The 25,588-nt window shown below is 49.1% G+C and overlaps 1 protein-coding gene and 1 long non-coding RNA gene across 2 annotated transcripts in view; one reads left to right on the plus strand and one right to left on the minus strand.

Annotated features, from left to right (window-relative positions):
- The window catches only part of LOC123772032 (BUB3-interacting and GLEBS motif-containing protein ZNF207-like), a 310,957-nt gene that overhangs the window by 90,325 nt on the left and 195,044 nt on the right, over positions 1-25,588 (minus strand). The gene's annotated exons all lie outside the window — the stretch shown is intronic.
- Positions 23,822-24,815, plus strand: LOC123748491 (uncharacterized). Its single transcript, XR_011230757.1, has 3 exons — positions 23,822-24,429; positions 24,508-24,613; positions 24,700-24,815. It is a non-coding gene; the product is annotated as an uncharacterized lncRNA (long non-coding RNA).

Genomic DNA, 25,588 nt, shown 5'->3' on the forward strand with positions numbered 1-25,588 from the left:
ATACTTGATTTGCATGTTGCTGTTGCAAACATGTGTGGCGTGAAGCTACTCTTCAGTGGCCGGGCACTTGTTAAGCGCGGATCCGCTGTGGTTTTTCAGGAGCTGGTGGCCTCGTATGATATGTGGGGTTCCCCCGCTTGCCTGATGACGGTGTAACTGTCACAGTGTGGGACAGTAGTGGTTCCACTACCTATATGGTGGTGCATGGAGTACCGTTCGAGTTCCCGGAGGGCCTGTTACAGCGCTCTTTTGGCAAGTTTGGGGCTGTTGTGAATGTGCGGATGAAAGTTGTCTTGTCTGGCAGATGCCGAGGTGTTTCGAACGGTCCATGTATTATAACCATGCGCCTTCAGTCTCCGATTCCTTCCTCCATAATGCTTCTTGGCTTCAACAATCGCATCTTTTACGCTGAACAGTCTAGAACGTGTTTTTCCATTGTGGTATTGATGGGCACCAGGCGACAGGTTGCCATGCAGATGGTGCGGCTCCCGTGAACTTGTTCCCTGAAAAAGACTTTCCCCAGCTGGAGGACGTGCAGGCCCTTTTGTGTGGTGATGTGGCCGATGTCGCCGTCGTCCGTGTGCTCCTGGGTTGTTAGTGAAGTTGTCCTGGCCATGGATCGTGTGGTCCCATCTGTGACGTGCCAGCCCGCGCCTCCCCGTAGTCTATTTCCTCTGGCGGTTTCTGTGGAGGGTTTGGTTTCTTTGGTGGATGGGGAAGTGGTGCTGCCTTGTATTACAGATGACGTGCCTGTTCCTATTGTATCGTGTGTGGCGATGCATGGTCTGATGCCTCCCCATGTTGCTCCGGCAAATGTCTTGCATGGCTGTGCGGATCGTACCTGTGAGCTGTTACACTGTGGTTCTCATGGCTCGCCTGTGTAGGTCGTGGAGGCTTTAGGTGATGATATGCGGCCAGTTTCGAAACGATCGCGTGTGGCTCACAATGCGTCCCCTTGCCATGCTCGTGCTTCATAGGCTGATGTGGGCGATTTTGACAGTTCGCTGTCTGACTTGAGTTCTGATGCGGATGATGTGGGTGATGCTGTTGGGGTGCCTGTGATTCCTGTAGGCCGTGTTGCGGTGGTGTCGGGTCCTGTAGTGGGCTCATTGCCTAGCTGTTTCTGTGTCTTCTCTGGCTGCCTCTGCATCCCCGATAGCTGGTTCCCCGGGTTGGGGGTTGTGGCCCCAGCTGTGGATGCTTCTTGAAATCCTCTTCAAGAAGGATTCTGTTTTGGCATCCCCCAAGCCACTAATCTCTGACCACGCCCTCAGGGAGGGCGTGGTCAGGGAGGTCAGCGCGTCAGTCCTTCATGCTCAGAAAGGGCCGGAGGGCACCCCGTCCTGCAGAGTGCGTCTGAAACTCCGTGCGTCTGCCCCCTGTGCAGCCAGCCTCTGCTCAGTTGCCCTCTGCACAGCCATTCTCTGTCCCCTAGATCTTCGTCCTCTGTGCCTCGCGCTTCCATGGTTCTGCCTCTCCAGCCTGCGTCGTCTGTGTCTTCGGCCCGTGTCGTCGAATCAGGTCCGGACGCCTCCCTAGATCGTCATTCTGGAATTTATGAATTTATGCAGTGCCCAATCCGGCCAACAAAGGAGGAGTCACCTTTTTGGGATTCTTTCTGTTCTTGGTATCCTGTGCAACAGTTTCCGGAGAAGTATAAATATCGGTAGAAACCGGTCAAGCGTGCTTGACCTCGTTCCCGGTCTTTACTGCTATCCTGTGTTGGAAGCTCCTGTGTTTGGTTTTGTTTTATTTATATTCTAGTTTCTTAGTACTTTACTGTATTATCGTTTGTGTATCATGTTGGTGTTTTATGATATTTTGGTTTTATACTCTTGCTCGGTCGGGGAGCCTGACATTTAAGTGAACAGTGCTCGGATTCGTAGTCCTGAAGTTCCGGGTTCGATCCCCGGTGGAGGCAGAAAAAACTGGGCAGAGTTTCTTTCCCCCTGATGAACCTGTTACCTAGCAGTAAATAGGTACCTGGGAGTTAGACAGCTGCTATGGTTTGCTTCCTGGAGGGAGTGGGGTTATAATAAAAAGGAGGCCGGACTCTTAAGCCCCGAAAATCACTTCAAGATAACCTCAAGATTACTATTTGTGCTTGTGACTTGACACTGGGATTTTTTTTGTATATATTGTGTATTTCCATTAATTAAAAAAATTGTGGGTAATGTATCTGTGGACTATTCAACAATATCGGACCACTTGGGGGGCGACGTATCTTGGGACCAAGCAACAATACAAGACCACTTGGGGGTGACATATCTGTGAACCAGGCAACAATATTGACCACTTGGTATGGTGACGTTTTTGGGGACAAAACAATATCGGACCACTTGGGGGGTGACATATCTGTGGACCAGACAACAATATCGGACCACTTGGGTGGATGACGTATCTTGGGATCAGGCAACAATTCCAGACCACATGATGATGACGTACCTGGTGGCCAGGCAACAATACAAGACCACTTGATGGTGACGTATCTGGGGACAAGGCAACAATATCGGACCACTTGGGGGCGATGTACCTGGGGGACCAGGCAACATTACCAAATCACTTGGGGGGGGGGGTGTCGGGGTGCTCGCCTAGATCTTGGTGGAGGCGGACGTGTCGGCTGTGAGCTCCTGGTTTGCTGGCCAGTGGTAGTTTGTGTTTGTGAGTGGGGCCGTGTCGGCTGGAGGGATGACAGCCCCCCTTACCCCTGTGAAGCGGAGGGTTACCATTGGCCTGGAATTTACTGGACCAGCGTCTTACCCGGCCGTTGAAGTGGTCATGATTGATATGTTGCGGGTGAATGTGGCGTCTGTGTGCGCCATTCAACTTGTATCCGGGTATAGAGCTGTTGTGAAATTCAGCTCCACGGCTGTGTATCGTGACTTTGTGGACCGCTATTATGGGAAGACGTTTACTTTCCCTGAGGGTAGTGGTTCGGTGGAAGTGTCGAACAGGTGCAGTGAGACTACCTATGCGGGAGTTCCCTTCGAGTTCCCTGACTCCCTGAGTGAAGTGACTCCAGTGTCACTTCACCCGATATGGGCAGGTCTTGAGTGTCCGTATGAATGCTGTCTTTTCTGGGCGGTGGAAGGGTATCCGAATGGGACCCACACTGTGGCGATGCAATTAAAGGACTGCATCCCTTCGTCTCTCCTGCTTCTGGGCTTCATGGTACACATATTCTATGTAGGTCAGCCCCGGACTTGTTTCCAGTGCGGACTATCGGGCCACCAGGCTGGGGGTTGTAGGCCAAGCCGGGTTGGCTCTCTGAACTTCTTCAGGGAGGAAGACTTTGCCCCGTTGGCAGTCCCGGACCTGTCACCAGGTGCTGCTGTGATGAGTGATGCTTCCAGGTCTTCTGGTGCCCCGTTGCCGTTCTCAGATGTCAGCCTACATGTGGCTGGGGGTGTGAGTGTCGGGTTGGTAGTTAGTGCGTCCCCGGCTCCCCTGCCTCAGCTATGCCCGACTGCTCCCATCTCCAGTCAAGTCTCCAGTTGTGTCTCCTGTGGTGTGTGGTCTAGTGCCCCCAGTCATCGAGGATGCGCCCCGGCCTTCACTGTCTCCAGAAGATGTGTCTTCGGCCCATGTTGACGTGCACGTGGTGATGTCTCCCATGGTGTGTGGTCCTGTTCCCCGGGTTGTTGAGGCTGCGATGTAGAGTGATTGTGCACGACCGAGCAGTCTGTCTCCGCCTCGTGGTGAGACCTGGGCCGACGTCAGTAATGTTTCGGACTCTGGGAGTTCGTCTTCTGTGGATGGTGCTGTGGGCGACGATGTTGGGGTGCCTTCGGCTTCTGTGGACTGCGCTGCAGTGGTGATGGGTCCTGTGGTGGGATTGTCACCTGATCCTGTGTCTTCTCCAGCTGCCACTGCATCCCCGTTGCTGGTTCCCCCAAGTAGGGCTGTTGTGGCGCCGGCCGGGGTTGCGGGCGAGGGGGAACTTGGTGATAGTTTATAAGAAAGATTCTGTTCTGGCAGCCCCTATGCCTCTGGCGTCCATGTCTGTGCCCTCCGTGCGTCTGCCCTCAGTGCTGCCAACTGCTGCGCGACGGCCAACTGCTGCGTGACTGCCCACAGCTCAGCCGCCCTTTGTTACCTCACCCCCTGTGGTGTCAGCACCTGCGTCATCGCCCACTGTGATATTGTCCCATACGGCTCTGCCCTGTATAGGGCCGGCTTATGTGCTCCAGCCTCTAGTGGTTCCACCGCCTTTGCAGCCGAGCTCTGTGTGGCCTCTTTCCGTGACTTCCATCCCCCGTGGAGGGGGGCGGAAGTACTTCATGTATCGACCGCGGGGATCGCGTCGTCACGTTTCCTTGCCGGCGGAGGTGTGGGCTCGGTGGGATGCCTACAGGAAGAAGTACCCTCGTCATCTATTTCCGGATAAATAAAATGATGATTAACTGTGTGTGTGTGGTTCTTGATTTGTGTTGCTTTATTTACCTGTTTTGATGTGCTGAGAGATACGGTTAATTTTTTTTCATGTGTTTCTTGCCTGGTTATGTTGGGTTATAGTGCTCTGGTGCTCTCTCTTTTCAGACTGTTTAAATGTTACCTATGTTTATGTTTCCATTTTATGTATTGTATGACTTTTGTTTGTGTGTTGTTTTACTGCTCTTGAGTTTTGTTCATGTGTTTCTTGCCTTGTAAATGTGAATGATGTTGAGGCTTTTCTATTATGTTGTATGTGTTTACTAAATAAAAAGAAAAAAACATGGGGGTGACATATCTGGGGGATCAGTAAAGATGATGGATGAAGGAGTCCTTCCCCTCTTATATTATAATAATATTTGAACTGACAATTCATCTTCAATATAGTTCACACTACTAGAGGAACTTTACAACGGTAAACTTATTATTTCTCCTTGGTATGGGAATCTTTTATAAGCATTTTAGTACAAATAAAAGTTTTTACATTAAGGCCCCCTCACTGTCTGGCTCGTTGTCGCCGTGAGGGGGCTTGGTGTGCAGCTGCCGGAGTGTGATGCTCCATGGGTCAGTCCTCAGTCCTTTTGCAGCCTTATACTCCTGCTGCTGCCTTTGCCAATTTTGCCAGACCCCTTTTCCTTTTCCTCGTGTTTATTTTTCTCCCCCCCCCCTTTTCTATCAAATTGTCATTTCCTTACGACCTTTTGCCTGTTTTGATTATTCTTTTGACCTTTTTTTGTTTTGACGCCCGGGTGTTTGAGGAGGCATAGTCTTGCACCTGTAGAACTGTAGTACCCAACGTCTCGAGCGAGGGGACCCTTTTATCGTCAATCCTCCTTTCATCACTGAACCCACTGCTGACGGACTCATGGTTCCAACCCGTTCTCGCACTTTCTTAGTTAATATTGACTTATTAAATACGTACATATGTGAGATACTAATTTATTGTGAATATTTTAGTTTACCTTGAAAAGCTTCATAGAAAACACTGACCTTACCTTCTTAGTATGTTAAGATAAGCATCTTAATGCTTCGTAATTACAATTATTACTTAACCTATACCTATAATAGGTGATGCTTGGGCGGTGGAAGGGTATCCCAAATGAGACCCACACCGTGGCGATGCAATAGAAGGACTCCATCCCTTCGTCTCTCCTGCTTCTGGGCTTCATGGTACATGTGGGAACCGACCTGTGAGATTTATATTTAATTTATATGTATTTATATATAATTTATATTTACGTTAATTTATATTTTTCGATAGCAATTGGTATGATGCTAAGTGGACTGTATTTCTGCAGTAATCTCACAAATTGATCCATACACATTAGGTGGGGTTTATATTGAATTTATATATATGCAGCCAATCAAACTACAGTATTAACTACATATATTAGTATACATTGAGGAGGTTCCTTATCTTATTATACAGCAGGCTTTAGTCCACCAGGTATAACTAGGATGTAGATACCAAATTATCCTCATTTGAGGCTGCTTCCATCACCCAGTAACTGATATACCAAGCTTGCTTCCTCTTCTTGACCTGCCCCCTCCCCGCTCAGCTCGTTGTTGCCGTGTGGGGGCTTAGTGGACGGCTGCCGGAGTGTGATGCTCCTTGGGACAGTCCTCTGTCCTTTTCTAGCCTTGTGCTCCTGCTGCCGTCCTCTCCAATTCTGCTGGGCACCTTTTCCTTTTCCTTCTGTTTCGTTTTTCTCCCCCCCTCTTCTCCTATCTGCTTGCCGTTTCCTGCCGACCTTTTGCTTGTTCTGGTTCTTCCCTTGGACTTCTTCTATTTTGACGCCCGGGCTTGAGGAGGCATACTCTTTGCACCCGTAGAACTGTAGTACCCGACGTCGAGAGCAAGGGGAACCTTTTATTGTCAATCCCCCTTTCGTCACTGAACCCTATCTCGACGGACTGTCGGTTTCTTAAGGTGGCGTTTGTGGGGCGTATACTCACGACGCACCCCTGGGAGGCCCCGGCAAGTTCGGCGATAGCTTCTTGTTGGGTGTCCTGCCTCTAATTGTGGCTCCATGGTGGGTGTGGGGGCACATTCGTGAATGAATTTTTCTTTTCGTAATGATGATGACCCCTGTTTCGGCTGTTTCTGGTTTACCTTCTCAGGCTCGTGGGGTGGGCGACCAAGCCCCCGAGTCAGTCCATGTTGGAAGACCGGGCTCTGTAGCCTCCGCTGCATTGGGCCCCGACCTTGCTCCTCCTTTGGCCTCTCTGACTCCTTCCCCTGGCTCCCCTCCCTCCTCTGTGGTTGGGTCGAGCCCCAAGCCCCCAGTGGTGACTACCTCGTCCCCTGGCGCGGCTCCTTCTCTAGTTGTAACTACTGCGCCTTTTAACCCCTCTCTCTCTGGGGGTTCTCACCGCCGTCCTCGTTACGGCCGCCCTCGCTCGATTCCTTCCAGTTCTGCTACCTATCAAGCCTTGTTTGGTCCCGCTTCGTGGGCCAATTATTTTGATCTCCTCCTCTTGATTCTGCGCCTCCTGACGATTTCTCCCTCCATCGACATCTCGTTGATTCCGTGGATGCCTCCATTACTTTCAACCCAACTCGTCTCGGTACACGTGTCGTTGCTGCTCCTTCTCAGGATGCTGCTTCCCGCTTGGCTGCCTTATCCTGCCTTGGCGAGACCCCTGTTCGGGTCTCGAAGAAACGCTCAGTTGAATGCCAGTGTTGGCACTATTCTGCTCCCGCCCCATGTTGCGACCGGTGTTCGGGACCTGCGCGACTGCCACGACGATATTCGACATACCCTTGCTGCCCAGGCCATTCTATTCTCCAGGTGGACACGTTTACTCGTCCCCCTCGTGGTAGTCGCCGTCAACCCCTCCGGGTTTGTGAAGATTACCTTTGATGGTAGGACCCTTCCACCCTCTGTCATTCTTGCTGGTGCCAGGTGCTCTGTCCAGGAGTACATTCCTTCTCCTCGGCTCTACAACAAGTGCTGGAGGTTTGGGCATGGTGTTCTCCACTGCTCCGGGACTGTCTCTCTCTGTCCTTTGTGTGGTGGCGAAGGTCACTTCAAGTCGGAGAACACTTCTCCCCAGGCTCGTTGCCTCAACTGCAGTGAGGCCCATCCTACCTTCTCCCGTGCGTGTGTCCATTACAAGCTTGAGGCAGCCGTCCTCAACCTGAAGCACCGGGAGCGTTTATCTTTTCCTGAGGCGAGACGCCAGGTTCGCCGGCTCCCGCCTTATGCTAATATCTCTTATGCTCGCGTGTTGCGCTCTTCCTCTCCTCGTCCTTCCTGCCTTCCTCAGACTCACAACCGTTTCCGGGCCTTGGACCCTGATACACCCACTGCCCCCTCCTCTGTTCCCTTGGGTTCTCTCCCGGAGGATCCACCCCCTGGTCCTCTGTCTGGGGTTCCCCTTCTTTCTATCCGGTCTGTCGTGTCTCCTGTGTCTTCTTCCTCGTCTCCCTCTGTTCCTCCTTCCCATCCTTCCCCTCCGTCTATTGACTCTCCCTGTCGCCTGTCAGTGCGGGCTGATGTCCATCGCTCTCCAAACGGCCGTCATGTGTGCGTTCAGCTTCTCCTGTTGAGACGCTAGAATCCGTTGCCCAGTACGTGATTGCTGGGACACCTGTCTCTTTAAGCCAAAAGCGTAAACCTGGCTCCTCTCCTTCCTCCTCCCCGGCGGGTAAGAAGGTTTCGCTTTCTTCCTCGGGCCCTACTTCTGCCTCTCTCGCTCCTTTCCCTCCCATTTCGGTGGTTGCGCCCCCTGTTCCTGCTATGGAGGTTTCTTTAGCCCCTGCTTCCTTCTCGGTTGCTGCCCTTGCTGAGGTCCGCTCCCCTCTTTCAAACCCCTCCTCTTCCTGCTGCTGTCCTTGACTGCTTCTCTCCGTTGTCTCCTCCTCTTCCTCCTCCTCCTCCGGACCCCGCCCGCCCACCTCTGATCTGTTCTCCCGTTTCCTTCCCTCCGTCTTTGCTCAGTTTACCCATGCCCCCTAACCCTGACTTTGCTGACCTTGATCCCGACCCTGATATTCTTTAACGTGCTCTGTTGCTCTTTCGCCTTTGCTTCTTCCTTGTTCTCTGTTTTTGTCCTTTCTCTTCTCGTCGTTGTCCATTCTTCAATGGAACGTTCGAGGTTATTACGCCAATTTCCTCGAACTCCAACTTCTGATATAGCGGTTTTCGCCCCTTTGTATCTGTCTCCAGGAGCCGATGCTTAATGCTCGTCCTGGTCGTTTTCGTGGCTATTCCTTCCTTTCCCCCCCCCCCCAGCTGTTGCTGGGGCTTCTAATTCTTCTGCTCTTTTGCTTCGTGCTGATGTTCCCTTTGTTCCTTTACTTTTTCCTTCGCCTCTCCATTGTTCTGCTGCTCGTATCTTTGTGGGGAAATGGTACACAGTTTGTTCCATTTATCTCCCCCCGAGTGTCCCGCTTTCTCTTACTGACTTGAAACACCTCCTAGACTCTTGCCACAGCCTGTGCTCCTGCTGGGTGACTTAATTGTCGACATTCTCTTTGGGGTGACGTTCTGATAAATACCCGGGGTCACCTTCTTGAGCCTTTTCTGCTCTCTTCTCCCCTGTCTCTTCTGAATTCTGGTGAGCCCACTCATTTAGACTCTCGGACTCGCACCCTTTCTTGTCTTGATCTTTCTCTCTGCTCTTCTTCTTTTTACTTAGATTTCACGTGGCAGGTTCTTGATGACCTCCATGGAAGTGATCATTTCCCCATCCTTGTTTACTTTTTCTCTTTTCGCCCTTCCCTCTCTTTCCCTAGGTGGCAGTTTGCTAAGGCGGACTGGACCCTATTTACCCTCAGTGCTACTCTCTCTGACCTCTCCCTTCTGCCTCTCTCTCGCGCTCTCCCCCTTTTTCATGACACTGTCTTCAACGCTGCCCTCCGCTCTATCCCTCGCTCTTCCTCTAGGGGTCCACGGAAGTGCGTTCCCTGGTGGAATGCGGACTGTGCTCGGGCTGTCCGCTGTAAGCGTGCAGCCTGGAAAAGGCACCACCGTAGGCAGACGACCGATTCTTTTCTTTTCTTTCGGAAAGCAAGTGCGGTGGCCCGTAGGGCCATCCGTACGGCTAAACGTGAATGTTGGGCATCTTATGTTTCAACAATTACGTCCGAAACTCCTCTGGCCCAGATCTGGAAGCGTATCCGCAAGATAGCGGGTAAATTCGTTCCCGGTATTTCACCGGTCCTTCACCTCCATGATACTCTTGTGGCAGACCTGTTGCAGGTCGCTTCCGTACTAGGTTCCCATTTTTCTTCTGTTAGCTCTGGTCTTCATCTTCCCCAATCTTTTCTTCTTCGTAAACCTGTCCTTGAGTCTCGTCCTTTAGATTTCTTCACTCGTCTTCAACTTCCCTATAATGATCCCTTCTCTCTCTCTGAACTTCGTTCTGCCCTGGCCCTCTGCGGTTCTACGGCGGCGGGCTCCGATGGTATTCATTATGAGATGCTTCCCCATCTCCCTCCGTGCACGTCTCAGTATTTACTGAGTCTGTATAATCGGATCTGGGAGTCGTCGTCAGTCCCTGAGGACTGGCTCGAAGCCGTTGGCCTTCCTGTTCGCAAACCGGGGTCTCTGGGTACTTCCGCAAAGGACTTTCGCCCTATTGCTCTCACAAGATGTGTCTGCAAACTCTTTGAACGTATGGTTAACGTTCGTCTGATGTGGTTCCTGGAACACCATCACCTCCTCTCCCCTTCTCAATTTGGTTTCCGCAAGTGCCGCAGCACGACAGATGTCCTGGTGAACTTGGAGGTCTATATTCGTACTGCTTTTGCTGCGAAGACCTCCGTTGTTGCCGTCCTTTTTGACCTGGAAAAGGCTTACGACACCACTTGGCGATATCATATTCTATCTCAACTTCATTCTTTTGGCCTTCGTGGTCATCTCCCTCTCTTTCTCCGCAGCTTCCTCTCCCATCGTTCCTTTCGGGTGCGCCTTGGTACCGCGCTCTCTGCCTCTTTTCACCAATACGAAGGTGTGCCCCAGGGTAGTGTTCTGAGCACTACTTTTTTCTGGTTGCCCTCAATGGTCTTCTTTCCTCTCTTCCTTCTGGTATCTTCTCCGCTCTCTATGTCGATGATCTTACCCTTTGCTGTCAGGGTGATGATTCGCCTCTCCTTCAGCGCCGGCTTCAACTTGCAATTGATGCCGTGTCGTCTTGGGCCACCGATCATGGCTTCAACTTCTCTACTTCTAAGACTTGTGCCATGACTTTTACGCGGAAACGGGTTGTTCTTCGTCCCTCTTTGTCACTTTATGGTCATCCCCTTGAATACAAAGATTCTGCAAAGCTTTTGGGGTTATTCCTTGACACTCGTTTGTCTTGGTCTCCCCATATCATCTCTCCGTGTTGAGTGCTCTAAGGCCCTTACCCTCCTTCGGGTCTTGTCCCATACTTCTTGGGGGGCAGATAGGCGCACTCTCCTTGCTTTACATTCCTCTCTTGTCCTGTCTAAGCTCGATTATGGTTGCCCTGCTTACTCGTCTGCTTCTCCTTCTACTCCTCGCCGTCTTGATGCTTTGCACCATACTGGGTTGCGCCTCAGTTCTGGTGCCTTTCGTTCGACTCCCGTCCTTAGCTTGTATGTTGACACTGGCTTCCTGTCTCTCCAGGACCGCCGTGATCGCTACTGTCTTCGCTATCTTGCGAGGTCCTTACAACATCCTTCCTCTCGCCTCTGTCGTGCTTTAACTTTTACCCCTCCTGCGGTTCCTGTTCCTCTTCACCACCTCCCTCTTTCTGTCCGGTTATCTCGCCTCCAGGATTCTCTTTCCGTTCGTATTTCTAATGTTTCTCCTCGTGTTGTTCCTTCTTTGCCCCCGTGGAGAGTCCCTCTTCCACGGTTTTGTACTTCTTTGACCCGAATCACTAAAGCTTTTACCCCTCCTATGGTTCTAAAACGCCTTTTCCTTGAGCACTTTTCTTCTCACTCCCGCTCCGTTTCTGTCTTCACCGATGGGTCTAAGTCGGCGGACGGTGTTGGCTACTCTGTTGTTTTTCCTGATCGCACTTATATGTGTCGCTTACCTCCGGAGACTAGCATCTTTACAGCGGAACTCTATGCTATTCTCTATGCTCTTCGTCTCCTGCTTTCTCGTTGTCAGTCCTCCTTTGTAGTTGTTGTTGACTCTCATAGTGCCCTCATGGCTCTTGGGTCCTTTAATCCGGTTCATCCAGTTGTTGTCGAGATCCAGCATTGGCTGTTTCTTGTTCACAGTAAGTTTAAGTCGGTTGAGTTTTGTTGGGTTCCCAGCCATATTGGTGTGTCTTTAAATGAGCGTGCGGATGCTGCCGCCAAGGAAGCTGTCCGCTCTTGTCCCATCTCTCGTAAAGGCATTCCGTATTCCGACTTTTACCCGGTTATCCATTCCTCAGTCCTTACCCGTTGGCAGGCTTCTTGGTTGTCTCTTACTGGTAACAAGCTACGTACTCTTAAATGTTGTGTTACCTCGTGGCCGTCCTCCTTCCACCGTAACCGGCGGTGGGAAACAGCTCTGGCGAGATTGCGTATTGGCCATACTCGCTTAACCCATGGTCACTTGATGGAGCGCCGCCTTGCTCCTTATTGTCCTAGTTGCAGTGTCCCTCTTACGGTCGTGCATGTCCTTCTTGAATGTCCTGACTTCCAGGACGAGCGTGTGTCTTGCTTTCCGACCGCTCCTCCAGTCACCTGTCCCTCAATAGAATTCTTGGTGACTCGGATACTTTTGATATCGTTCGCATTATTCGATTTTGTTCTCGTATTGGCATCCTTGGTGGTATTTAGCGCCCTCTGATTATTTTGCGCATTTGATGGTGCTACATAGCCTTCCCGGTTTGGTGCCTTCTTTTGATAATTACTTACTTCTTGACCTGTCAAAGGGCGCTAGCTGTAAAGCCAGAATTCTAATATATGACAGCTATATGAGAGAAAACACTGTATAATGAATCATAAAGACCAAAGCTTAATTACCTTTTTTGAGTTGATCATTTATGCTTTCACCGGTTCGCCCAATATCTACCTAACATTAATGGCCAAAAATGATTAGATAAACGGGTTTCGGAAAAACACTTCCCTTGTGATTGATGACAGCGTGTTGATGATGAAAGACCTTTGGTTTCCATAACACTTCTCCAAGAGAATTTATAGGAGCTGTTTACTCCACAACTCTGGTCTAACAACAATGGCTGACCTCTCCTTCCTCACTGACGCTACTGGCCTACTTTGTCCAGATATCAGTAACTAATAGAAGGGTCACATTTACTTTATTTTGATTCTGATAATTAAGTTACTTTAAATAAGATGGTTTTATGATGGTAAAAGTCCAAAACTAATGTATTTAAGAATAATTCTCACCATAATAGGTGGTGAATTTATAATAGTATGTGGCAATGATATCCCGTTTTCTATAGACAGAAAATTCCACTACAAGCTACATTTTCTATGGGTTAACTTGTGTATAGAACGCAGCAATACTATCTGCAATTGCATTGATATTTATAAATGGTGTCGGATTTTCCGACAGTACACATATTAATAGGTTAAGTAATAATTGTAATTACGAAGCAATAAGATGCTTATCTTAACATACTAAGAAGGTTAGGTAAGGTCAGTGTTTTCTATGAAGCTTTTCAAGGTAAACTAAAATATTCACAATAAATTAGCATGTCACATATGCACTTATTTAATAAGTCAATATTGACTTAAAGAAAGTGCGAGAAAAGGTTGCACGGTTCTTAAGGTGGCGTTTGTGGGGCGTATACTCCCGACGCACCCTTGGGGGGCCCCGGCAAGATCAATGATAGCTTCTCGTTGGGTGTCCTGCCTCTAATTGTTGCTCCATGGTGGGTGTGGGGGCACATTCGTGAATGAAAGTTTTCCTTCGTTTTCATGGCTGATAATGTTTGCCTTGTACTTTCTCAGGCTCGTGGGGTGAGCGACCAAGCCCCCGAGTCGGAGTGTGTTGGAAGACCAGGCCCTGTAGCCCCTGCTGCATTGGGCCCCGACGACCTGACTACTCCCCTCCCTCCTCTTCGGTAGGGTCGATTCCCCAGCCCCCAGTGGTGACCACCTCGTCCCCTGGCACGGCCTCGTCTCTCAGTGTGACTACTGGGCCTTTTACCCCCATGAACTCCGGGGGTTCTCAACGCCGTTCCCGCCACTTCCACACTCGCACGATCCCTTCCCGTAATAGTACTTACAACGCCTTGTTTGGTCCTGCTACGTGGGGTAAATACTTTGATCTCCACCATCTGGATTCTACTCCTCCTGACGATTTCTCCCTCCATAAACACCTTGTTTATTCAGTAGATGCCTATGTTACTTTTAACTCCACCAGTTATGGTACGCGTGTTTGTCGCTGCTCCTTCTCGGGATGCAGCTACTCGCTTAACCGCTTTGTCCTGCATTGGAGAGACCCCTGTTCGGGTCTCCAAGAACGCTCGGTTAAATGCCAGTGTTGGCACTGTTCTCCTCCCACACCGTGTTGCAACTGGTGTTTGGGACCTCAAAGATTGCCATGTGGATATTAAACATATCCTCGAAGCCCAAGGCCATTTTGTCCTCCAGGTGGACACGTTTACTCAACCCCCTCGTGGTCGTCGCCGTCAGCCCCTTCGAGTTGTAAAAATCACCTTTGATAGTAGGGTGCTTCCACCCTCTATTATTCTTGCTGGTGCCAGGTGCTCCGTTCAGGAGTACATTCCCTCTCCTAGACTATGCAATAAGTGTTGGAAGTTTGGGCACGGTGTCCTCAAATGCACCAGTACTGTGTATCTGTGCCCCTTGTGTGGGGACGATAGTCATTCTAAGACCGAGTGCACTTCTCCCCAGGCTCGCTGCCTCAATTGCGGTGAAGCCCACCCTACTTTCTCACGCTCCTGTATGCACTACAAACTCGAGGAAGCCGTCCTCAACTTGAAGCACCGTTATCGTCTGTCCTTTCCTGAAGTGAGACGCCAAGTTCCTCGTCTCACCCCTTTCGCGGGCGTCTCCTACGGTCGCGTGTTGCATTCTACCTCTCTTCATCCTTCCCACATTCCTCAGTCTCACAACCGTTTCCAGACCTTAAACCCAAACACCCCCACCACCTCCTCCCCTATTCCTTTGCCTCCTGTCCCAGATGGTCTCCCTCCCAGTTCTCTATCTGGGGTTTCCCCCCTTCCTACCCAGTCCGCCATATCTTCTTTGTCTTCTTCCCCGTCTCCCCCAACTCTTTCTTCCCGACCCTCCCCCCAGTCTCTTGACCCTCCACGCCACCTGTCTGTCCAGGCTGATATCCATCATCCTCCCAGCAATCTTCGTGTTGTTCGCTCTCGTTCCTCTTCTCCTGCTGAGACCATTGAGTCTGTCGCCCGGTACGTTGTTACTGGAAAGCCTGTCTCTTCGAGTCAGAAACGTAAGCCTGGCTCCTCTCCTTCTTCCTCTCCGGCGGGTAAGAAGGTTTCGCTTTCTTCCTCACCCCCCTCCCTCTGACTCTGTCACTACATCCCCTCCCATTTCAGTAGTCGAACCCCCTGTCTCTGATATGGAGGATTCTTCCGCCCCCGATTCCCTCTCTGTTGCTGCCCTTCCTGAGGTGCACTCCCTGATTTCTGCCCCCCCTCCTCCAACTGTTCTTGCCTGCCCCCTCTCAGTTGTCTCCTCCTCCGGACCCCGTCAGTCCGCCTCTGGTCTGTTCTCTCGCTCCCTTCCCTCTCTCCTTACTAAGTTTACCCATGCCCCCTAACCTTGATTTTGCCGACCCTACTCCTGATCCAGACTCTGATCCTGAGATTCTTTAATAAACTATGTTCCTCTTTACCTTTATTTCTTTCTTGTTCTCTGTTACTGTCCTTTCTCTTTGATAATGTCTATTCTTCAGTGGAATATTCGTGGATTTTATGCCAACTTCCATGAACTCCAACTTCTAATTACACAGTTTACACCACTTTGTGTTTGTCTCCAGGAACCAATGCTTTGTGCTCGTCCTGGTCACTTTCGTGGTTATTTCTTTCTTTCCCCCCCCCCCAGCTCTTGCTGGGGCCCATAACTCTACTGCTCTTTTAATTCGTTCTTATATTCCCTTTTTCCCCCTACTTCTTCCGTCCCCTATCCATTGTTCTGCTGCCCGTGTTTTTGTGGGTAAATGGTATAGTCTGTTCCATTTATCTCTCTCCAAATGTCCCTCTTTCCCTTCCTGATCTTAATTAAGCACCTCCTGGACTCCTTGCCAGAGCCGGTGCTCCTTTTGGGTGATTTCAACTGTCGACATTCCCTCTGGGGTGATGTTCTGACAAACTCCCGAGGCCGTCTTCTCGAACCGTTCGTCCTCGCTTCTTCTCTATCTCTTCTGAGTTCTGGTGAGCCCACTCATGTGGACTCTCAAACTCGCACCCTTTCCTGTCTTGATCTTTCTCTCTGCTCATCGTCCCTTTACTTAGATTTAACGTGGCAGGTTCTTGATGACCTCCATAACAGTGATCATTTCCCCATTCTCGTTTCCTTTTTCTCTTTCCACCCTGCCCTTTCCTTCCATTACTTTGGTTTCATAAAAGTTGTTCTAGTGCAATGAAAATTTATTGACGTGCTACATTTAAAGAGGGTTGCAAGTGGTCCAAGTTTCAGCATCGCAGCCTAAATAGAGAGGGAGAAAAAACAAAACATTTTTTAACCATTTTTTAACATGTTTTAAAGTTGATATAACAAATACAAATATCAACTGAAATTATTTCTATGATACTCAGCTATCACATTACTATATAATTAAGGTTGTCTTGTGTCATTACTATCCCAAATGTATTTAGTGCAATAATACAAATTTTCAAAGTTCACCCAAAAAATTATGCAACAAAATGATGTTTACAAATATTTAAAAATCAATAAATGATCTTAGGGGAAATATAACACTCGAGTTTTTAGAGGCATAGACTCTACATATAATGTGCAAGTTTCATGTAAATTTAATAATAAATAAAATAGTTATATCACCATATAGTTGCAAATTACTTACCTGTAGAAAATCAAGGTCAAAGTTCAGCCACCTGTGGCTGAGGTTGATGAACGACCAATTTCAATGAAAATTACCACCTTTGTAGATTGGCATTCCTTCAGTAAGGTGTGGAAGTTCCATGAAGATCGCCGGATAAAAAAAAAAAATAAAAAAAAATATATTAAAAAAAATAAAAAAATAAAAAAAAAGGACAGCAGCTTTATATTTACAATTATTTATGTTGTAATATCAAGATATAAAAAATAAAACATACTAACCTAATATAATTGGTCTGAAATATGCAACATCAAGAGGGAGAACGTCTGGAGTTGCAGGTCTAAGATCTTGAGTGGCAGGTGCCGCAGGAGGTGTGGCGGGTGCCACAGGAGGAGTGGGTGCCTGGAAGTGTGAGGGAGTGAGGCGATGTAGAGTGTGTTGTGGGGCGGGAGGCTGCGACACACTCCTGCAGCGAGCCCTCCTCTCTCTTCACTCAAGAGAACTCTGTTTTGCCTCAGTGCGGCTTTACGCTCCTTCTTTACTTGGCTAACGTGTAGAGCTCTTGCCTTTAGAGCTTTCTTCTTGTCCGATACTATAACCATTGTGCAGAATATACAACAAAATACGATCTGTGAGAGAGCGTCAGGTATACGACCGCCTGCACAGACACAGAGGGGGTGACTGCGTCAGTAATCGGCTTATCGTCCCTCCCTCTCACACAAGACTGTTGCCAATGAGTGAGTTTATAATTTGTATATGCATAACAAGATATTTTCCACTCTATTACGAAATACTAGACGCTTACAACGTATGGCACATCACCCTACGGCGCACCTGAGCCGCGAGGACCAGATTTGGGACAATTGCGGCTGGAAAATTTACTCTAATTACGTTATTTATTATCATAGCATTAAACGGTTTGCACCACGGTGTTGCCAGAACGTTGTAGTATTTTTAGAAATTTTCCAGAAAAATTCGTGTTTGGTCAAATTTTTTCGGCCAAAAAAGCCATGGTCCCCTTTACTTAGATTTCACATGGCAGGTTCTTGATGACCTCCATAACAGTGATCATTTCCCCATCCTCGTTTCCTTTTTCTCTTTCCACTCTGCCCTTTCTTTCCCTAGGTGGCAGTTTGCCAAGGCTGACTGGTGCCTATTCACCCTCCGTCTTTCTCTCTCTGACCTCTCCTCTCTACCTCTTCCTTGCGCCCTCCTCCTTTTTTATAACACTGTCTTCAACGCTGCCCTCAGCTCTATCCCTCGCTCTTCCTCCCGGGGCATACGGAAGTGTGTTCCCTGGTGGAATGCGGACTGTGCTCGGGCTGTCCGCTGTAAGCGTGCAGCCTGGAAAATACACCACCGCCGGCAGACGGCTGATTCTATTAGTCTGTTTCGGAAGGAAAGTGTGATGGCCCATAGGACCATCCGTACTGCTAAAAGTGAGAGTTGGAAATCTTATGTTTCCACCATTACGTCCGATACTCCTCTACCGCAGATCTTGAAGATCCGCAAGGAAGTTTGTTCCAGATGTCTCGCCGGTTCTCCACCTCCGTGGGACTCTTTGAGGCGGAGCCAGTGAAGGTCGCGGCCGAACTGGGTTCCCATTTTTCTTCTGTTAGCTCTGGTTCTCATCTTCCTCAATCCTTCCCTCCTTCGTAAGCCTGTTCTTGAATCTTATCCTTTAGATTTCCACACTCATCTCCGCATTCCTTATAACGATCCTTTCTCTCTTTCTGAACTTCAGTCTGCCCTGGCCCTCTGCGGATCTACAGCAGCGGGCTCGGATGACGTTCATTATGAGATGCTTCGCCATCTCCCTCCGTGCACGTTTCAGTATTTACTGAATCTGTATAACGAGGTCTGGGAGTCGTCGTCCGTCCCTGAGGACAGGCTCGTTGCCTTGTACTCCCTATTCTGAAACCAGGGTCTCTCGGTACATCCCCTAAGGACTTCCGCCCTATTGCTCTCACGAGTTGTGTTTTCAAGCTGTTTGAGCGTATGGTAAATGTCCGTCTGATGTGGTTCTTGGAACACCATCACCACCTCTCTCCTTCTCAATTTGGTTTTCGCAAGTGCCGCAGCACGACTGATGTCCTGGTGAACTTGGAGGTCTATATTCGTACTGCTTTTGCTGCGAAGACATCCGTTGTTGCTGTCCTTTTTGACCTGGAAAAGGCTTATGACACGACTTGGAGATACCATATTATGTCCCAACTTCGTTCTTTTGGCCTTCGTGGTAATCTCCCTCTTCCTTCAAAGCTTTCCCTTTCGTCGCACCTTTCGAGTCAGGCTTGATCCCACTCTCTCTGCCTCTTTTCGGCAGTATGAAGGTGTGCCCCAAGGTAGTGTTCTGAGTACTACACTTTTTCTGGTGGCCCTCAATGGTCTCCTTTCCTCCCTTCCTTCTGGCATCTTCTCCGCTCTTTATGATAACGATCTTACTCTTTGCTGTCGAGGTGATGATTCGCCTCTCCTTCAACGGCGGCTTCAACTTGCGATTGATGCCATGTCATCTGGGCCACCAATCATGGTTTCAAGTTCTCTACTACTAAGACTTGTGCCATAACCTTTACTCGGAAGCGGGTCGTTCTTCGTCCCTCTTTGTCACTTTATGGTCATCCCCTTGAGTACAAAGATTCCACGAAGCTTTTGGGGTTATTCTTTGACATTCGTTTGTCTTGGTCGCCCCATGTCTCTTACCTCCATGTTGAATGCTCTAAGGCCTTTAACCTACTGAAGGTTTTGTCCCATACTTCTTGGGGAGCAGATAGGCGCACGCTCCTCTATTTGCATTTCTCTCTCGTCCTGTCTAAGCTCGATTATGGTTGCCCTGCATATTCTTCTGCTTCTCCTTCTACTCTTCGTCGGCTTCATCCTTTCCACCATACTGGGTTGCGCTTCAGCTCTGGTGCTTTTCGTTCAACTTCTACCCTCAGCTTGTATGCTGACACTGGCTTTCTGTCTCTCCAGGATCGCCGTGATCGCTACAGTCTTCGCTATCTTGCGCGATCCTTACAGCATCCTCACTCTCGCCTCTATCGTGCTTTGACTTTTACCCCTCCTGTAGTTCCTGTTCCTCTTCACTACCTTCCAGTTTCTGTCCGTTTGTCTCGCTTACAAGATTCTTTTCGGTTCGTATTACTAATGTTTCTCCTCGTATTGTTCCCTCCTTGCCCTCGTGGAGGGGTCCCCCTTCCCAAATTTTGTACTTCTCTGACCCGCATCACTAAAGCTTTTACCCCTCCTACAGTTCTGAAACGCCTCTTCCTTGAGCACTTTTCTTATCACTCCCACTCCGTTCCCATCTTCACCGATGGGTCAAAGTATGCTGACGGTGTGGGCTACTCTGTTGTTTTTCCTGACCACACTTATATATGTTGCCTTCCTCCGGAGGCTAGCATCTTCACAGCAGAACTCTATGCTATTCTCTATGCTCTTCGTCTCCTGCTTTCACGGGGGCAATCCTCCTTTGTGGTAGTAGTTGACTCTCGTAGTGCCCTCATGGCCTTGGGGTTCTTTAATCCGGTCCACCCTGTGGTCATCGAGATTCACCATTGGCTGTTTCTTATCTCCAGTAAATTTATGTCGCTTGCGTTTTGCTGGGCTCCCAACCATGTTGGTGTCTCTTTAAATGAGTATGCAGAGGCTGCTGCTAAGGATGCTATCCGCACTTGTCCAATTTCTCATAAAGGTGTTCCTTATTCCGACTTTTACCCAGTTATTCATGCCTGCATCCTTGCCTGATGACAGAGTTGTTAGTCTTCTGTTATTCGTAACAAACTGCGTCCTCTTAAGAGTCGTGTGTCCCAGTGGCCTTCCTCCTGCCACCTTAACCGGTGGTGGGAAACGGCTCTGGCTAGATTACGTATTGGCCATACCCGTTTAACTCACGGTCACTTAATGGAGTGCCGCCCTGCTCCTTATTGTCCAAATTGCATTGTCCTCTTACGGTCATACATATCCTTGTTGAATGTCCTGACTTCTAGGACGAGCTTGTATGTTGTTTTCGGACCGTCTCCCGCGGTCGCTTTTCCCTCGATAGAATGTTTGGCGACTCGGATACTTTTGATATCGTTCACCTTATGCATTTTTGTTCTCGTATTGGCATCCTTGGTGATATTTAGCGCCCTCTGATTATCCCGCACATTTGATGGTGCTACATAGCCTTCCCGGTTTTGTGCCTTCTATTGATAATTACTTACTTTTACATTAGTGCTAAATATATTGTGAGTGTCTGTCTTGGGAGCGCAAGTCTTCCACTCATATCGTAAAATATAAACAAGGAATACACATACACAATAACACAAACTAACACAAACACAAAACCCACGCACCATGCGCAACACCACACAACAGCAGACAACACACCACAGAATCGAGAACACAATAACAGATCATGGTAATATAACACTAGAAATACAACATAGTAAATAAAATGCATGAAAATAACAAGGGAATACAACAAAGCAATACACACCACAGTTCATAGATCAAAGGAAACAGAACACATTTGCATTACATAGTAAAATATCAAAATAAAAAATAAGAAATAAAGAATCGTTATAACACAAACCAACATTGGAACATAGAACACAGTAAATAGGACACAGATAATAGAACAAATCTTAAATAAGCATAAACAAAAATGGAATCTTACACATAGGTAACAATGAAATACAGGCAAAAAAGAAAAAACACTAGAGCATTATAACCCAGCTAGGTAAGAAAACAGGAAAAAAAAGGAACCCGTATCACATAGCTCAACAAAACAACGAAAGAACTAAAGCAACACAGAGCAAGAACCACACACACAGTCAATCAACTTCATATTTATCCGGATAGAAATGACGTGGGTACTTCTTCCTGTAGGCATCCCACTGTGCCCACAACTCCATAGGCGCGTTAACGTGACTACGTGACCCTCGCGGTCGATGCATGAAGTCAGGAACATCCAGCTCGGCGCCCTCCACCACGGAGGCGGTAGGCACGGGAAGAGGCCGCACAGAGGGCTTTGATACAGACGGTGGAACCACACGGGATTGCAGCACAGGAGTCGGCCGGACACAGGCCGGCAACATAGCAGACGGAGTCGCAGGGGACGCAATCACAGAGGGCGATGGTGCAGGGGCCGACACCACAGGGGACGGAGTAACAAAGGACGACTGAGCAGAGGGCAAAGGCGTGGAAGGCCTGGACACATGGACACCAGAGGCACGGAGGCCGCCGGAACAGAAGCACTTGTAAGAACCGGCACCAAGCCCCTACCCTCTCTCGCAACCTCGGCCGGTGCCACAACCTCCCAACCCGGGGAACCAGCAACCGGTGACGCGGAGGCAGCGGAGAATACGCCAGACCAGGGCCAGGCGACAATCCCACCACAGGACCCATCACTGCTGCAACACGACCCACAGGAGCCGCAGGCACTCTAACAGCGTCGCACACATCACCATCCCCAGAAGACGAACTCTCGGAGTCCTCAAATTCCCCAACGTCGGCCCAAGCCGCATTACGAGGCGGAGACAGACTCAAAACGTGCCGCGAACGCTTGGACACAGGTCGCAGATCGTCGGAACTATCACCTCCGCTAGGAAGCACCGTAGCAGAACCGTTGGATGATCGTGCAACTCCCTGCAGCGCACGATCACTCAACATTGCAGCCTCAACAACCCGGGGAACAGGACCACACACCGCAGGAGACATCACAGTGTGCACGTCGACACGGGTCGAAGACACAGCCGCCAGAGACAGTACAGGCCGAGGCGCAGCTTCGACGTCCGGAGTTACGAGACCACACACCACAGGAGACACAACTGGAGACTCGACAGGAGACGAGGCAGGCAGGGGAGGCTGAGTTGCAGGAGCCGGGGATGCACTTCCTTCCACTCCGACACCCACAGCCACATCGAGGCTGGCATCAGAGACCGGCAACGGGGCACCAGAGGACTGGGAAGTAACACGTTCCACAGCAGCACCTTCCGACAGGTCCAGGACTTCCAACGGGGGAAAGTCCTCCTCCCTGAAGATGTACACAAGTCCGACCCGGCTCGCATCACATCCCGCAGCCTGATGGCCCGAGAGTCCGCACCGGAAACGCGTCCGGGGCTGACCCCCATAAAACACGCGTACCATGAAGCCCAGAAGCTGGAGAGATGAAGGGATGGAGTCCTTCAAGTGCAGCGCCACAGTGCAGGTCCCATTCGGGATACCCATCCACCGCCCGGAGGAGACTGCATTCATTCGGACACTCAAGACCCGCCCAATCCGGGTAAAATGACGCTGGAGAAGAGAGTCAGGGAACTCAAAGGGAGCACCATGCACTACTACATACGTAGTCTCGCTGCACCTGTCCGACACTATCACCGAACCACCTCCCTCAGGCAGAGTAAATGTCCTCCCGTCATAGCGTTCCACAAAGTGATGATACACAGCCGTAGAGCAGAATTTCACAACAGCTCGACGCTCGGATACAAGTTGAACGCCGCACACAGATGCCACATCCACCCGCAACATGTCAATCATCACCACCTCAACTGCCGGGTAAGACGCCGGGCCAGTAAATTCTAGGCCAATGGTATCCCGCTGCTTCACAGGGGGAGGGGGGCCGCCATCCCTCCAGCCGCCACGGCCCTAAAGGTCCGCTCACACACACAAACTACCACGGACCAGCAAACCAGGAGCTCACAGGCGACACGTCCACCTCCGCCCAGAGCTAGGCGAACACCTCAGATTCTTGGGAAGTGGTATGTTAGGAAAGATCGGCTGGTTTGCCCTCCAAAGAAAGTTCATGCAAATAGTGTTGAACCAATAGGACACTAATCCTCATGGACAATAACTTGTCAGAGCAAGCAGGTATCCAAATAGAGAACCAGGCCTCTCCTATGGTAGCCAAGGCTTAACATGAGACAGCGCCTCTAAATAAAAGGCTTTGGGGGGGGGGGGGGGGAATAACTTGCATTAACTTTTTATACATAAATTTTCTGGTGGTCGTGCCGGTGGGATTAGTACCTCACTGGAGGTGTTTAGTCTGCCTTAAACATGCTCTTGTAGTTTCCCAGACCGGAGACCAGGTGTGTAACATTGATTATTGTACTGGCAATAGTGCTAAACCAATCAATGACGTTCTTGCTGGAATTGCCGACTCTTTTTAACTGTTAACGTAAACGGTGAAAGTAATTACTTTAAACATTGGATAGGTTGTCTAGCAATACATTTTTAATTGTCAAACTAAACTTAATAGGTATATTTTAGAAGAGTTAAATATTTTAAGACTTGACAGTAGCATATACATTGCTTCTCTTACAAAATTAGTCTGACTTCCATATTAGACAATTTTTTTATTATTTGCAACTTAGATAGTTGTCAATATTAAACTTCTCGGTCCCACTAAACTTCCACTTCACACCGTAAATTGCAGTGACTTGCATTCATATTTTTTAATATATACTACTCATTACAGATGACTGCTATAATTTTTCTGGTGATGGTGGCAGCAGTGATGCCATCCTGGGCCCAGTACTTCATTAGGAACGACGCTGCTCCCGCCATCTTGGGAGTCACTGTTGACAGGCCATTGTTACCTCGACTGGAAACCTCTTGGTATCTGGAGCCGGCCCCACCCAAGCTCCTCAACCCCTCCAACTCTTCCCACAACTACCAGCCCAACAACCTGTGTTTGTTCAGCCACAACTACCAAGCCAGCCTCGGGTCTTCATTCCTCGGCCTCAACAAGTATCTCCACTATTGCCTCCCTTTACCTTCCCTCCAATTTCTTCTCTTTGCAACCATGCTGCTAAACCCCTGGTAAGATGAGATATTTTCCTTCCATATGGCAGTTTTTAAAGTTAATTGGTAATCAAAATGAGCCTTCACCTAATGTCTATCCTAACTTGTCAGGTTGACGAGGTAGAGGACGGCAGAGCGTATCACTTCTCATGGTGTCACGACTCTGGTAGGCTCTACACCTGGGAGCAAGCAACCTATTACTGCTCTGGCCTTGGCAACGGCTTCCAGGCCGTCAGTATTGAAAGTAACAGGAAGCAAGAGTTAATTTCCAGGTTCCTGATTGCACGTAAGTTGACAAGCTGGTCTTGGTGTTTAACTTGGCCTTGAGTGACAAACTTGGACGTAATAAAATGGTATGTTTCAGACTACATCAGCGACATTTGGACGAGCGGCAACAAGCGTAACTCGAGGTCTTGATCGTGGTTATCTGGCACTTCCTCTCCCTACTCTAACTGGTCTAGCACCGGCAGGTGAGAATTTGTTTGTTGACCGTAAACAACACCATTGGTGTTGACTGGTAATGATCATGGCATTGAGTACCACTTGTCTTCCCCAGGCGAGGACTGCCACAGCCAGACAACGATGAAGGCAACGAAGACTGTCTGGCGGTGTTAAACAACCAGTATAACGATGGTGTCACTTGGCACGACTCCTCCTGTTTCCATCTGAGGCGTCCACCACTTACGGGCTATTCATGCCCGTGCCACCTTTTTAGGTGGCTTAATCTTCATCAATCAATCAATCTGAGGCGTGTCATTTGTGAGGCTCCTCGCTTCAACCCTCATTAGTTGTTCCCCATCAATTGTTCTCATTATTGTAATATTAAGAAATGTATATAAACTTTTAACCTTATTGATTAACTTTCTGTAGAGTATGAATTTGTGTAATATATTGTATGTAGTAATATAAAAATGCTAAAACTCGGTCTGTTTTCTTTCTCTGAATCCCATCACTTTCTGACTCGTTGTCGTCGTGAGGGCTTGGTAGGTGGCTGCTACAGTGATGCTCCATGGGTCAGTCCTGTCCTTCACAGGCCTTGTGTGTCTGCTGCTGTCTTCACCAATTTTGCCAGAAATCCTTTCCTTTGCTTAGTTTTTTTTTCTTAACCTCTCTTCTCCCCCCCCCCCTCCCTTCCCCCCTCTCTTCTCCTTTCCAATTGTCTTTTCATGCTGACCTTTTGCCAGTGTTGATTATTCTTTTGGACTTCTTTTGTTTGCCTCCCCCAAACACCTGGGCATAAATACTCAAACCCGTAGTACTGAAAGTCTCGAGCGAGGGGACCATTTTATTGTCAATCCTCCTTTCGTCACTGAACTCGATGGAATGATGGTTCTTAAGCTGGTGTTTGTGGGGCGTATGCGCAAGACTCGCCCCTGAGGGCCCTGGCAAGACCAGCAACATGTCGGGTGTCCTAACCTCTAATTGTGGTAGGTGTGTGGGGCCGG

Source organism: Procambarus clarkii, chromosome 38 (genome assembly GCF_040958095.1).
Source record: "Procambarus clarkii isolate CNS0578487 chromosome 38, FALCON_Pclarkii_2.0, whole genome shotgun sequence".
Classification (NCBI taxonomy): domain Eukaryota; kingdom Metazoa; phylum Arthropoda; class Malacostraca; order Decapoda; family Cambaridae; genus Procambarus; species Procambarus clarkii.